The sequence below is a fragment of the Eurosta solidaginis genome, unplaced genomic scaffold (assembly GCF_040869045.1).
Source record: "Eurosta solidaginis isolate ZX-2024a unplaced genomic scaffold, ASM4086904v1 ctg00000623.1, whole genome shotgun sequence".
Taxonomy (NCBI): Eukaryota; Metazoa; Arthropoda; class Insecta; order Diptera; family Tephritidae; genus Eurosta; species Eurosta solidaginis.
This window is the reverse complement of record NW_027136883.1, coordinates 1,554,329-1,571,250: the sequence shown is the minus strand read 5'-3', so window position 1 is coordinate 1,571,250 and position 16,922 is coordinate 1,554,329.

Here is a 16,922-nt window from a genome sequence, read left to right as displayed (position 1 = left end):
ACACGATAACTTGAGTAAATTTGGTGTCTTGATGAAATTTGGTATGTAGGTTCCTAGGCGCTCATCTCAGATCGCTTTTTGAAATGAACGAAATCGGACTACAACCACGCCCACTTTTTCGATATCGAAAATTTCGAAAAAACGAAAAAGTGCGATAATTCATTACCAAAGCCGGATAAAGCGATGAAACTTGGTAGGTGCGTTAACCCTATGAAGCGAAATAGAAAATTATAAAAATGTTGGACAATGGGCGTGGAACCGCCCACTTTTGAAAGAAGGTAATTTAAAAGTTTTGCAAGCTGTAATTTGGCAGTCGTTGAAGATATCTTGATGAAATTTGGTAGGCACGTTACTATTATTACTATATGTCTGCCTAATAAAAATTAGCGAAATCAGATGACGAACACGCCCACTTTAAAAAAAAAATTTTTTAAGTCAAATTTTAACAAAAAATTTTATATTTTTACAGTATAAAAGTAAATTATGTCAACATTCGACTCCAGCCATGATATGGTGCAACAAAATACAAAGATAAAAGAAAATTTCAAAATGAGCGTAACTCCGCCCTTTTTCATTTAATTCGTCTAGAATACTTTTAATGCCATAAGTCGAACAAAAATTTAGCAATCCTTGTGAAATTTGGTAGGGACATAGACTCTATGACGATAACTGTTTTCTGTTAAAATGGGCGAAATCGGTTGAAGCCACACCCAATTTTTATACACAGTCGACCGTCTGTCTTTCCGCTCGGCCGTTAACACGATAATTTGCGCAAAAAACGATATATCTTAACTAAACTTAGTTCACGTACTTATCTGAAGTCACTTTATCTTGGTATAAAATATGGCCGAAATCCGACTATGACCACGCCCACTTTTTCGATATCGAAAATTACCAAAAATGAAAAAAATGCCATAATTCTATACCAAATACGAAAAGAGGGATGAAACATGGTATTTAGATTGGTTTATTGACGCAAAATAACTCTTTAGAAAAAACTTTGTAAAATGGGTGTGACACCTACCATATTAAGTAGAAGAAAATGAAAAAGTTCTACAGGGCGAAAACAAAAGCCCTTGGAATCTTGGCAGGAATACTGTTCGTGGTATTACATACATAAATAAATTAGCGGTACCCGACAGAAGATGTTCTGGGTCACCCTGGTCCACATTTTGGTCGATATCTCGAAAACGCCTTCACATATACAACTAAGGGCTACTCCCTTTTAAACCCTCATTAATACTTTTAATTTGATAGCCATATCGTACATATATTCTATATATTCTAGAGTCAACCCTAGTCCACCCTTATTCCGATAGCTCGAAAAGGCCTCCACTTGTAGAACTAAACCCCACTACGTTTTAAATAATTATTAACACCTTTCATTTGATACACATGTCAAACAAACACATACTAGGGTTACCCTAGGTTCAATTTGCTAAATGGTCATTTTTCCTTATTTTGTCTCCAAAACTCTCAGCTGAGTATGTAATGTTCAGTTACACCCGAACTTAGCCTTCCTTACTTGTTTTCATTTTTTGCTTTCTCAATTACAGTACCACGACCTCGTTGTAATTTATACTCCCAGCTTCTCATCCCACATATGTCTTTCGCAAGGCCTTAGCTGTCGTCTGTCTTGTTGTCATTGGTTTTACTCGTGATTATAAATTTTCTGATAACTTGTTTATGTATACATATGTTTTTAATGTGTTTTGTTTGTGTGGTAATTTTTTTATATACTTTTTTTGTTGTTGTTGCCGAAGATTTTCAAGTGCCGTGGTAATACCGTGCTAAGCTGAGCTAAATAATCCGATGCCCTGAAATATGCTTTTTATGCAGATATTTTAGAGCAGATGAACTGCTTACGTTGGCATGAAACGATATTTCAAGATGAAGGTGGCTCGATGTTATCATCAAGGACTCGTCCGATCATTGACTCCCTTCGGTTTGTACCACTGTGCATATGCTTACGACCTTCCCTTACTGCTTAAGGGGAAATGAAGAGCGAGTGTCAAACGATTCAATGAGCTATTGCGCGTATAAATTACGTGGAATATCTCGAAATCTTAAAGAACGCGCATTTTACGCTAAAAACTTTCCCTTTCTAGCACAATTACCACATCCGCAGGCACGGTTTATATGAACATTCGCACTTTGGGATCAGTGGATTCTAGTCCCCTTTTACGATAGGCATGCTTTACCGCTGGAATATTCTAAGCCCTTCAACTTGTGGAAATGTTCTTTCCTTGATAGGACTGTTAGTCACAGTCTATCAGTTATATCCAATACCTTCTTCCCTTTTGAATTCCCCGTTTATTCTCCCATTCCTGTATTTGGAGCATAAGTCAAATTCCCTCCCTATTCTCGGGCAATGTTTTCGATTTTATTAACAGCTAAAACTCTCTATGCCATCGATGGGTGCTTCAGGAAAAGAGCGTCGGTTATAATTGGGTTGCACAACGCTTGTTTACTTTCACGCAGTGGTGGTTTCTTCACGGGGCGAGTGCGGCGTCGTATCCTGTAATGAGACTTGGAGGAATGAAGTGCTAACAGCAAATTCATTAATTTTATCCATACTTTGTTATAACTGAGTTGAGAAATGAATTGCTTTTTCTGCACCTCAGTGAACTTAGACGCTTGGTCGCCACCAGCGCTGTGTTTTTTTTTTTTTTTTTTTTTTTGTTGACCGGCTGTGAGACGTTTGTCGCGTATTAGTTAATGTTAGCTGCGGTATAGTTTTAGGCGTAGGTGGCGTTACAGAGGAGGTCGTGCTGTTATAACACAATTTAAAAAGCCGGTTTTTATGCCCTAGATTATTTTAATTTATTTTACAAATCTTAGGTTCTATGTTTTCAAAATTCGGCCTCTATTTCCGTACTCTTTTAAAGTTGTAAATGGTATAGAATCAAATAGTGCAATAGAATCAAAGGCGCAGAGGCTACCTAAAGACGTTAATGATAAGTTTGTCAGTAAGAATGTTGAAGTTATGCACTGCATTGGCTATGTCTGTCTTGCACGTTTTGATGTGATGGCCATTGAGTTAGGGACACTGCTGTACCAACTGGGTGACTAAAACTTGCTACCACTGTTTCATTACTTCACTTATGCGGTAGGAAGCCTCTGTAATAAATGTCTTTCCTTGTTAGAAATGCTTCATTGATGGAGACTTCTATGAAACTTACGCTGTTGCATAGACCGTAACCACTGTGATCCACCTAAAGTAGTTTTTTTTTCAATGTCGCCCTCTACTTGAAAGTTCTTCTCATTACGCAAATCATTCTTAAACTCCTTAGCTGATCCCTAGCATTGTGTTAATTTCGCTAGCAGCTCTAGCTTTATATGCCATCGGTTACTAGTTCTACCAAGTTGGTATCTGTCAGAGGTGTCCAGAAGAGCTTAGTAAAGCGTTCGGAATCTATTTCGTCTTCACCTATTTGTCTTATGGGCGCAGTAAACATCTCAAGCGCGAACTCTGTGCTCAAAATTCTTTCAATACTACCACTACAAATACATTTTCTTGTTTTCGAAGTTTTTTTGGCATTGAGCTCCTCTGTAATATACGAATTTCTGTGGGCTAACAATTGCAAACTACCACAACTGATAAAACATATTTAAATTCCAATTTAACAACTACAATTATACCCGAAGGATTAGTTAACAAAAGTCAATATGTTAAAGCGAAAAAAAATATGCCTCAAAGGATGGATCAAAAATATAAAAACTCACATATGTAAGCAATACAAATTCAAATTGACATTAGGGTGATCCTATTTTTTTACAACGGGTTATATTGTACTTGACATCTTGTAGCAAAATTGACTTCTTAAATATTACCTACTTGACGATGAGGTTGAGTATACGACTCGAAATACATCTGTTCAGCCGTATCATCCTCATCGAGGCACTTATGACAGATTATTGATTACAGTCGTGTCTTTAAATCACCTTAAGTGATCTATCAGCAATCCTACAAGTTATCTCCAGTCTGTACTGCTCAATGAGATCAGATTCGTAGTAGGACCTGATGAGACATCTCAAGATTTTTCCCTACCTTCAACCCCTGTTACATTCCAGTATATGATTTCAGCAAATATACTTCAGGCAAGCCTAGGCTCAATATTATTGAGGGTGCTCTTCTCCGTAAAGGCAGTGGTAGCGCTGTAAAGAAGGCTCTTGTGCATTACAGAGCTGTAGTTCTTTCAAGGTTTTTAAAGCTGATTTTCTAGCATAATGACTGAGATATAGATCTTCTTTTAGCAACCACATAATATTGGCGGCTATGCGGAGCGTACCTACTACAGGATATATTTGGCTGTATTTCAAGGGAGACTTTCCGATACCGGGCCAACTCGAGAAATATTGGTAGCCTTACCATAAAAATGGGGCGCTGCTGTGGCGGACGGTTTTCTTCCCCATATTTAATACTGGACCACTTATACCGCCTTGTTGGCAGGTGGTCGTATGACCAAGATGAATTACTCAAGATCTTATTTTAATAAGGGGGATGAGAGAGGATGAACGGAGTTGCAAGACAATTAAGATAAAAACGCTATAAGCGGATAAGTAGAGTGGTGAAGGGTACACAGCAGAGGGAGTATGAGAGCTCTCTCGCAGTACCATGCAGCACTAAGAATTTTCCAACGATTGAGAGCAGTGATCGACCTAACATACCTGTAGAGTGAGAGCTTGGAGTGGGCCCGTGAGGCGGTAGAAGTAGATCGAAGGCAGCTCAAGAGGTTTGCTGCGAGAAACCCTCGGTAATGCAACTGGTACGGGGAGGAAAAAGGTTCCAGCGGCAGAATGAAGGCTACTAACCTATTCCGCGGAAGGCTAAAAGCCAGCTAGCAAAAGGCAGAAAGGACCCATTCCCAGAGCCGCGACGCAATCCAGCTACAGAGAAAAGACAAGAGAGATAGTAATAACCTTGAAAGCAACAACTGCAATTCAAAGTGGGGACACTGACAGTGTGATGTGCCAACCGCGGATGTGGAATTAGGATATAAGCCAGAGGTAGATAAGGCTAAGACTCCGGCTTTCTCGGAGATGCTTAAGGGAGGTTACACTAAGGCTCCGGCTATTCTCGAAAGGATTATTGACTGACTGTGGGGCGGGTTGATCGCTCGTAGAAATCCTTACGCACAGACGACTATTGAAAGTTGGAGATCTGTTAAAAGGAATCTTATTAGCTTAATGCTCAAGATGATACGGGAAGAACCAAGTGAGCCCCTTCCAACCTTTGATTCGGCGAGGGTGGTACAATGGTGTGTAGTGTGCGACAATATCGCGAGCTTGCGGGAGAGTTGGGGGAATACTCGTGTATGTGCTCCAATGAGCATGTGTGAATATAAGTGCTATATACTGAACCCCAGTAGTTATTATTAGTCACGTGGAATACTGTTCCAGCTCCCTGGTCGTGCTGACCGCTGCGTGCCCCTAAACCTCACACAGACTAAGCGAATTCATAGTGCGAATGTTTCCTGGGAGCGAGTAAGCCTTTATAGTCATAGGAGGCGGGACCCATGGATTTTTCTACTAGGAGCTAAGTGCATTCAAGGCCCCTGCTATCGTGAAAACGTAGATCATATTGGCTATAAAACTGAACGAAGAGAGATTTTGGTCTTTATCAAAACCAAAACTGCGGTAACCTCAATTGATAAAGTTTAAAAGAAATTGTACTGAGCTCTGCAGTTGACTGCGTTCAAGGAAGAAGAGTAATAAAAAAAAGTTGCAAGTAAATCGTCAAGCAAGATAGATTGGGTTAGGTTGAAGTGGCCGGGTCAAGAATTTTTTGCGAACCAAACGGGAAAACCTCAATTAGACACCAGAGCTTATTTAAAAAAAAATAACTTCGTCTTCTAGGCAAAAACCAAAAGCTTTAAGCACCTAGATTAATTGCTGCCTCGAGATCTAGCTACTCTGCCACCCGTAGTAGCTGGAGCCTTGCATCGCGAGCACTGAAAATGAACGCATAATGTCATCAACCATACCTTTATTCTGTCTGAATGCAGTGTTCCGTTGGTACGCCTATCATGAGCCTTAAATCCCCCTTTTTCGAAGGTACGAAACCCCCTTCAACATATTTCTTTCACGTTTATAGATCTTCGTGCTCTAGAAGTCACTTATGGTACCCGTCCTACTATATGGTGCAAAAGCATGGTCATGATAACATCAGATGAAGCGGCTCTGGGAGTGTTCGAGAGAAAAGTTGTTGGAATGATTTATGGACCTCTACGTGTTGGCGAGTACCGACAAGATTTAGCGATGAGCTATACGAGCTCTACCCAGACATCAACATAGTCCAGCGAATTAAAACGCAGCGGCTGCGCTGGCTAGGCCATGTTATGCGAATGAAAGATGACGCTCCGGCCAAAGTGTTTATATCGGAACCCGCCTATGGAATAAGAGGTAGAGTGCGGCCCCCACTCCTCTGGAAGGACCAGGTGGAAAACGATTTAAACTCCCTTTGTGTGACAATTTGGGCAGATTGGCAGGAAAAGAAGCGACTTTTCTTTTCCATTGAGTGTTTTAAGAAGGCGATCTTGGCTGTACAATGTTGTTAGTGCCTTTGATTGAAGGCTGTCGGATTTGTGCAATTGTTCTACGGCGGTAACATTTTTAGGTTGCGCCTGTCTTTCTGCTCATATTTCTGGAATTCGTACTAATTAGTCGTCGCAGGATTTTTTTAAGATTTCTAAAGGTTCTTCCTCTCTCTACCCGCTTTAGGGGGATACTGAAACTGATATTTGCATGGTCTGAAAGGATGGCCAGTCGAGAGTGCTCCATCAATATCCTGATATATCATGCTCAGAACTTAATGTGATACCAAGCAAATGTCGGAACCCTACCTTTGTTGGTGACTACTCTGTAGTATAAACTTTTTTGTTGACTACCCTAATGTTAATATATATATTTTTTTTTAATTCAACCAACTCTACAACGCGCAAAAAACTACACTATTTGCTTTGCAAACATTTTGTTATTTAAAAAAGTCATATATCAATTGGATAAGCGCCCTGCCAACAAAGGCCTCAGCGACCGCAAAATACGCAAATCTATTTTTAAATGCGAAATAATATGGTGGAACCGAATGAGCGCATCCTGAGGCATTTGACCTTTTCGCAAACGAAAGGAGCGAGAAAAAAATATTAAAAAAACGAAAGAGGAAATAAACCCCAAAAAAATATGCGCCCACCCTTTCTTTTGTTGCTATCAAAATTCATACAAAGGATATGTGAATATCCCTTTTTGTCCTATTGAGCAGCGTCTTGCATGTGATGTGTGAACTTTATATGTACGTGTCACATCGATAGCCAGTGCTGAGCAACCAATGAACTGCTCTGTTGATTATGTGCCTAGAAGTGTTTCGATACCACCTTGTATCCAATATCTGTACTCATTGAAATAGATCAGGGAAAGTATTAGACACCAAAAAATTTATCGAATGAAGATACTCGATATCTATTTCCATCGTACTCCTGTAAAAGCTCAGTAAAACTTATTGAAGTTATTCCTTTACTTCAGTAAGGTTGTGCCGTGTGGTAGCCATACCTGTAAAGAAAGTGTTCCTGGACAACATGAAGGTCCATTACGATACAACTAAATATAAATGCGACGTAAGCTAAAGCTAATTTGCAGGGATATAGTTTCGAATAAGGCCGATCTCGACCATGGATAAGTCCACCTTCTAGTAAACCGTGGCCGATATACTATAGCCCATATCTGGTAAAAGCTGGACAATCAAGCTTGAAGGGTTTCTATGATACCACCCTCCATATATCTTCAGCATGAGGGGTTTTCTATTATATTGAAACGTTACGCATGGGCTGCTGATGAGCTATCAACGGAAGGCACCAGCTTGCAAACAATCACCAACTGGCTGAATCGTCCACTAAGTTTTTGCAAGCACTGGTTGCGAACTCAGTTCACGGAACATGCTAGCGCGAGTTGTGCCATGGAACCAACATATAGAGCGTCCAGGCAAATATGGGCCGAGCTGGACGCAAAGAGATCGCAATCAGTTGTACTACTGAATCGCCTCTCTATTAGCCCAATAGTGGTTATTCTGACAGGCCGCCAATGGCGCTCATATGGGCCTGCAAACAATGACTTCTATCGCAGCTGCAGGGACAAGGAAGAGATGGGAGGCGTAGAGCATTATCTATGCCTTTTTTCGCCCTGTCGATGACCAGGTACCGATGTCTCCACATATACTTATTTTGGTGCACTGCGGAGCTAGAATCCAAATAAATTTTTCGATGCATCTTGTTCACCCATTTAATCTCCAGACTGCAGCCACAACAATTTGGTGATGTGAACCATCTTTTCATTGACCCTTCTTTGGAAGGCTCAGTTGAACAATTGAATAAGGAAACTGCGTTACTCCTGGTGGCAGAAAACTCAAATGAAAGCTTCACTGCCGACTTATGGACTGAAGAAGCCGCTTTACACGAGGGAACGAATCACCAAGAAAAAGCTTTCTTGGCGATTTCAAGTATAGAAAAGACCGCTTCATCCTAGGGGACGCAGTATCGAAAGAAAACTTTAGTTGAAACTACAGCCACTGCAAAACTTTCAGTTAAGTGAGGTTCCCATAAATAGGAGATGTAACCTGTAGACATATCACTACTGGCTTTTCCTGCTTCCCGTGCGCTAGTTTCTATCGGCCTTGTTTGGTTTCGCAAGAGGTACACTAAGTCGCAACTTACTACCTTTAAGTAAATACAACTTACTTCGAGCTGGGTACCCAGATTTTAGTCATCTTTCAATCCACTTCCGGCCAGTGGGATCTCGCTCCTCTGCACGAGGTAATGTCCGCCCAGACTCCTCTATACTGTGTCCACGTACACGTTACCAAAGGAAGTGCTTGTGCGAGGTAGTCGGTACTTGAGCAAGATACTCGATTACGTACTCGTAGTAACTCGTGTCAGCAGAACTAAAGGGTTGCCTCTATGACTCTAGTTTTATATTTTTCGCAAAAAAATGGCGAAATTATTGGCCACAATACCCCGCTGGGTATTATTGTTGGTAATAAACGTAAAGTAAAGCAAGGCAAAACATGAGCAATAAAATGTTTCCTTTGCAATTTTTTTCTTCTTTTGTAAAAAAAAAACCTTCAAAAGGGAAGTTTTTAACATGAATATGTAAGTGGGAGAGACGCGTGAAGCTATGAAAATATTTTGCATAAAATTTTTGCACTACTTCTCTTTCTAGCTTCCGTTTTTTTATCGCTTCTGTGTATCTCCTCAATGAGTTAGAAATAATATTTGATGGTCCGCAGGGCATTGAAAACCAAGAAAGACATTCATATGCGATATGCAAATCAACATAACAAAAGCAATAACAATGGACATAAGTAACCACATATAAGTGGTTTGTATGTCGATCTTCTCAAGGAAATGCTTAATTTGAAGATATCTGTCTTTTCTAAGGCTACACATGGAATAGATGTGTATTTACACTGGAAAAATACGCCTATAACACTCATTCATTCACCCCGTAATGTCCATGAGGTAATTTCGAGAGAGGTTTCAGCGATTCTGATGGATCAACTAGGCATGAGCCTTAAGTTTTAGTTCCAGTTGCCGTTTAAAGCTCCGCCTATTTCTGTATTATAAATTTTGTGCTAATTTTCGTAACACTTGGTGTGTATGAGTAATTTCGTGAGTCGAGAACGGACCAACTCCACCACTGCGCGTATGCCCTCGTTACTTGTTGCTGCTTTCAGGTTCTGTAGTTCCCTCTCTTCTTTCCCAGCGTTGTAAATAAAAAAAATAAAAGGAATAAGCTTCTACTTTGATTTAAACACGTTACAATAACTTCTACGAGACGCTATGGAATAAGAAGAAATGAACTTGGAGGAGCACACCTAACGAGAGGAAGGAACTTACATATATGGAGGAGACTCAAAGTCCAGCGGAAATTGTGGACGAGAACGCGATATTTTCAGTACTGAAGCAAATATCATTACAAATATAAGCAGGTATGTCATCACAGCTGGAAGAATAGAAGACATATATAACATATCAACTGGCAGTGCAAGTTGCACGTATAACCGAAATGTCGACTCTAATTTCCTAACAGATGCCTCGGCAAATGTTTGCACAACTAGAGGAGCAGTTCGTATATCATCGAAGCTGAGAGAGCAGGATGCAAAAATCGCTCCATTTTAGGATAAAATAGGAGTAGGTGCTCTAAAAACTCGTTTCCAGGAGTTTCAACTAAATCGGACAGCTGTTTCCGCAACTAAATGTAATGATAAAAGCTCCATACTTTAACGGCTCTGCTCTGTTGCAGGTCTTTAAGCTGCAGTTTGTGAAGACCGCAGAAGTGAACAACTAGTAACCTGCAGATAAAGTTGCTGCACTATTCATGAGATTGAAAGGACCTCCTGCTGCTGAAATCTTAAAGACGATTCCCGAAGGAAAGCGGAACAACTACGAAACATTGATGGGCGCTCTGGAGAGGCGGTACGGAAGCGAACATAGAAAGCAAGTATACCAAATGGAAATGGAAAACCATTTACAAAAAGCTAATGAGGCTTTGAAGGAGTTTGCATAGGATATTGAAAGTCAAGCTCATCTGGCAAATGCGGAGACTCCCGTGGATTAGACCGAGAGAGTAAAAATTTTGAGCTTTATTATTGGGGTCTGTATAGAGAGGAAGCGAGCTACGTACGCGAACACAAAGCCAACATTTGTTGAAACGGTATGATATGCACTGTCTCAAAAAACATCCTCACTTTTGAGTAAGCCAATATACAAAGCCCAACATGTGGAAGTAGATAGGCCAGGCTGGGTAGACACAACTTTGAAAGCAGTGAAATGAACGCAGCAAGTAAAAAATAATGTCGTCAATGCTTCAGGTGCGTAAAACCGGGCTACAATACATAGCAGTAACAGCCGTAGTTGTTCCAACAATGTGTGATGGTCGTAAGCTCCAAGTCCACTCAATCGTTAAACTAAATCGAGCCATTCGTAAGAGGCTCCCGCAACTGAATGCCTCAAAATGTCTATCTCTCAAATCGGAGGAAGATCGAGCAAACTTGGTGTCGGACGGCATGTGGGTGGTGGAACGGAACTTACTATATATGTATATGAGCTCATCTTATCCCATAATACGATCTGATTAAGTTAATAAAAAGATAAGAACATTGCGTGGGGCAAGATTGTGTACGGCCGTTGGCGAGGACACCCAGGTCTTGGGAGTAGTAGCATGTGAAGTCGCAATTTGAACGTCACGTTACCACACAGTTGTATAGTCGCGCAGTTGGTTAATGAAATCATCTTTGGGGTGGACTTCCAAATCGACCAAGGCATCAAGATCGACATGCAAAGCAAGGAGATGCGATATGAGAATATGGTTGTACCATTTAGTTTCGGCTAAGAGAGAGGCTACCGCAGTAAACTAGTATTGGTCGAAAAGACTCACCAAATACCATTGAAATCGGAGGCATTAATCTTACCAAAGGTTGATAAAGATTATTGGACAAACAAATTGTTGGTTGTAGACGAACAAACAAATCAAAACTGAATGTACTTGGAGGAAAAACACTGGTATTGACAAACCCAAATGAACGCATCCCAAAGAAGGAAAGAACTTCCCAAAAATAATTCAAGAATGGTTCCAAGCCAGAACACACTACTGTTTTAAAATATCAAAACGACACGGATGATGCAAAGCCAATCCCTCAACGTCTTCGTAGTATTCAATTGGCCAAACAACAGAATGTGAGACGATGCAACTGGATCATGTGTAGTAAGATGACGGACAGATAGGACAAGAACAAAAATTTCGAAGGTTGCCTGGGAGATTTGGTACTGTTCTACAATACGGGGTAGAATAAAAATTCTACAAAAATAATTTCTTTCACTGTATTACTAAAAAAACAAAACAAAAACAAAGCTACAGCCAAGACACACTTTTCTCAAAATTCTATGAAATGGGGGAAAAGGCTGAGTATGTGACCACAAAGGACCAGCTTTTGAACTTAAGTATACTTGCTTAAGCATGTATGCTCAAGTATGCATGTGTGCGTGTTGGCTAACATGTGTATGCAAATATGTTACGCCCCTCTAACGGCACAAATCCTATCAATGCATACGTGTACTATTTAAATAAATCCTTTTTTCTTTACTTTACACACATTTTTTTTTTTATTTTGTGAGATATGAAATACACATACCTACATGTACGTATGTATATGTGCATAAATTTGTGTATGCAAACAAATCAAGCATAATCCTTTTTAACACTCAGTAGCATAACAAAATAGATACTTCTTTAAAAATCCACCAGCAAAAAGGAAATGTGAAAAAAATTACAGCATTTTCCTGCAACACGCAGCGGAAAAATAAAAAAAAGGTTGATAGCCAAATAGGTGTGTATATATGTGTATGACGATATGAGCATACGACCGTACCTATTTACATGCGGTAATGTTTACATACACTCACGGAAAAAATTATGGGAACAAAAACTTTTTACAATTTTTATCCGTTTTTGCCTAAGCAAAATAATTTTCACTATTTTTATACTTTTCATGAAAATGAAATGGTATATCAACTTTGTCACGAATCTCAAAATTGTAAGTCTCTAAAGGAAAACATGTAGGCCCACCATTAAGTATACCGAAATAAACAGGGTGAAGAGCTGAGTTGATTTAGCCATGTTCGTCTGTCTGTTTGTATGCAAACTGGTGGCAAAATTTTTGAGATATCTTGATAAAATTTGGTGACCGCGTATATTTAGGTGTCTAATTAGACATTTGTCGGAACCGGCCGGATCGGACCACTATAGCATATATCCCCTATACAGCCGATTTTTCAGAAAAGCAGATTTTTGTCATATCTTCCTCAATTTATCAGATTGAAGCTTCAAACTTCTTCATATGCTTTCGTATATTTAACATATTGTTGCTGAAAAAGTGGATGAGATCCATCGTATATACAGCATATTGTAACGAATTTACTGCAAGTCCTCTTATTTGCAACCTTCTGCTAAGTTCGAATCACTAAACTGTTGACTGAATAACTCCAATATTGAATAATGGAAAAATTGCCTTTATTAAAGTACTTCACAATAACACTTATACTTTGCAAATAGCTTGCTTAATAACCAAACTGACTGATAGCTTAAATGAAACTGATTCTCGCCTCTACTGTTGTCGCCTTTTTATACTGTCTGATTCCCTCGTTGCATATTTCTAGGCTTTTCTAATTCCAGAACTTACTTGTTAGTTATAAATTTCTCAGCTACAACTACAGATGTATAATTTCTATAGCTTCTCTCATACCTCATGCGCTTGTATGTGTGAGCGACACTTCCACAATTATAATTGCATACCTTTAGGAGCATCTCAGATAAGATATCTGCATGTGTTTGTGCATATCTTCTCCGCTGCGTGTACGTACATAGGTGTAGACAAAATGATTAAATTATTGATGTGCATTCACGTCACTGCTTAGCATCGGCATAGAGATGGCAGTACCCCTTAGTGTTGCTAACATTTGTAACAATATGTCGCCTACAACCGATTGTTCAGATAAGAAGCTTTTCATAATTACTGCCACATTTTAACAGCTAGAAGCTTAAAATTTTACCGAATAGTTACGTATAAAGCATTCATTGTTGTCTGAAAAAATCATAGAGATCGATCGTATGTACAGCATATGTCCCCTACAACCGATTGCTCAGATAAGAAACTTTTCGTAATATCTGTCCCATTTTTATAGCTAAAAGCTTCAAATTTCACCAAATGCTTACGTATATAGCAGATATTTTTGTCTTGAAAAATTCGAAGAGATCGGTCGTATATAACATATGTCGTCTACAACCGATTTTCCAGATATGGGATAAGATTATTGTTCAGCTCCATCTTTACTGGTTTTTGATTGAACATGCACAAATATTTGATAAAAACTGTATAGTCCAAAATCTCAAAATTTGCGAAAATTCGAACTAGAATCACGCAACTTTAGTAAAATTTTCAATATGATTTTTTAGAATTTTTCTGAGTACGCAGTTTTGTAGCTCATTGAGTTCTGTTAAAACAAAATGTTAATCTTAGTTCCCTAAAAAAGTTCCTGATTTCTATAAATTGTTTATTTTCAGCTGAGTTGAACGCTGTCTTTACGAAAAATTTACGTTCAAAACTTTGTATGCAAGAAAATGTTCAACACAGCTGACAAAAAAAATTGCTAAAAATCAGGAAATTTTGAAGTGGACCAAGATTAACCTTTTATGATAGCAGAATTCTATGCGTTAAAAAACTGCATACTTAGAAAAATTCTAAAAAATTTAAGTGAAAATTTACTGAAGTTTGATGTTTTGAATTAGATTTTTTCCGAATTTTGCGTAAGATCTTGAACACTTTTTTATATGGATTTTCTTACATATTTGTTCGTCATAATATAACAAAATATCGAAAATCGGTTTTCTTAAGCAAGACTGTGTGAAAACTGTAAAAATTTCTTGTGTTCATATTTTTTTCCATGAGTGTACTTACACATGCAATATTTCCTCAAAGACTTGACTGATTTTACTTGACTGCGTAAATTGGTTGGCAGGCGTAAGCAAATCAGATATCCATTGTTAGTTAGCGATATGGCCAATTCGTAAGCGACCGCATAGAAATGGGATTTTGCTATTGGAGATGTTTGAGTGACTTGTGAATATATAAAGGAACAAGTAAGGAAGGTTAAGTTCGGGTGTAACCGAACATTACATACTCAGTTGAGAGCTATGGTGGCAACATAAGGGAAAATAACCATGTAGGAAAATGAACCGAGGGAAACCCTGGAATGTGTTTGTATGACATGTGTATCAAATGAAAGGCATTTATGAGGGAGTGGGCCATAGTTCTATAGGTGGACGCCATTTAGAGATATAGCCATAAAGGTGGATCAGGGTTGACTCTAGAATGTGTTTGTACGATATGGGTATCAAAAGAAAGTTGTTAATGAGTATTTTAAAAGGGATTCTACCTTAGTTCCATAGGTGGACGCCGTTTCGAGATATCGCCATAAAGGTGGACCAGGGGTGACCCTAGAATTTGTTTTTACAATATGGGTATCAAAAGAAAGGTGTTAATGAGTATTTTAAAATGGAGTAATCCTTAGTTCCATAGGTGGACGCCGTTTCGAGATATCGCCACAAAGGTGGACCAGGGGTGACCCTAGAATTTATTTGTACAATATAGGCATCAAACGAATGGTGTTAATGAGTATTTTAAAAGGTAGTGGGCCTTAGTTCTATAGGTGGATGCCGTTTCGAAATATTGCCATAAAGGTGGACCAGGGGTGACTCTAGAATGTGTTTGTACGATATGGGTATCAATTTAAAGGTATTAATGAGGGTTTTAAAAGGGAGTGGTGGTTGTTGTATAGGTGGTCGCATTTTCGAGATATCGCCATAAAGGTGGACCAGGGGTGACCCTAGAATTTGTTTGTACAATATGGGTATCAAAAGAAAGTTGTTAATGAGTATTTTAAAAGGGATTCTACCTTAGTTCCATAGGTGGACGCCCTTTCGAGATATCGCCATAAAGGTGGACCAGGGGTGACCCTAGAATTTGTTTTTACAATATGGGTATCAAAAGAAAGGTGTTAATGAGTATTTTAAAAGGGAGTAATCCTTAGTTCCATAGGTGGACGTCGTTTCGAGATATCGCCATAAAGGTGGACCTGGGGTGACCCTAGAATTTGTTTGAACAATATGGGCACCAACGAAAGGTGTTAATGGGTATTTTAAAAGGGAGTGGGCCTTAGTTCTATAGGTGGACGCCGTTTCGAAATATCGCCATAAAGGTGGACCAGGGGTGACTCTAGAATGTGTTTGTACGATATGGATATCAATTTAAAGGTATTAATGAGGGTTTTAAAAGGGAGTGGTGGTTGTTATATAGGTGGTCGAATTTTCGAGATATCGCCATAAAGGTGGACCAGGGGTTACCCTAGAATTTGTTTGTACAATATGGGTATCAAAAGAAAGGTGTTAATGAGTATTTTAAAAGGGATTATTCCTTAGTACCATAGGTGGACGGCGTTTCGAGATATCGCCATAAAGGTGGACCAGGGGTATCAAAAGAAAGGTGTTAATGAGTATTTTAAAAGGGATTAATCCTTAGTACCATAGGTGGTGCCGTTTCGAGATATCGCCATTAAGGTGGAGCAGGGGTGACCCTAGAATTTGTTTGTACAATATGGGCATCAAACGAAAGGTGTTAATGAATATTTTTAAAAGGGAGTGGGCCTTCGTTCTATAGGTGGACGCCGTTTCGAGATATCCCCATAAAGGTGGACCAGGGGTGACCCTAGAATTTGTTTGTACAATATGGGTATCAAAAGAAAGGTGTTAACGAGTATTTTAAAAGGGAGTAATCCTTAGTTCCATAGGTGGACGCCGTTTCGAGATATCGCCTTAAAGGTGGGCCAGAGGTGACTTTAGAATTCGTTTGTGCAATATGGGTATCAAACGAAAGGTGTTAATGAGTATTTTAAAAGGGATTAATCCTTAGTACCATAGGTGGACGGCGTTTCGAGATATCGCCATAAAGGTGGACCAGGGGTATCAAAAGAAAGGTGTTAATGAGTATTTTAAAAGGGATTAATCCTTAGTACCATAGGTGGTGCCGTTTCGAGATATCGCCATTAAGGTGGAGCAGGGGTGACCCTAGAATTTGTTTGTACAATATGGGCATCAAACGAAAGGTGTTAATGAGTATTTTAAAAGGTAGTGGGCCTTAGTTCTATAGGTGGACGCCGTTTCGAGATATCCCCATAAAGGTGGACCAGGGGTGACCCTAGAATTTGTTTGTACAATATGGGTATCAAAAGAAAGGTGTTAACGAGTATTTTAAAAGGGAGTAATCCTTAGTTCCATAGGTGGACGCCGTTTCGAGATATCGCCTTAAAGGTGGGCCAGAG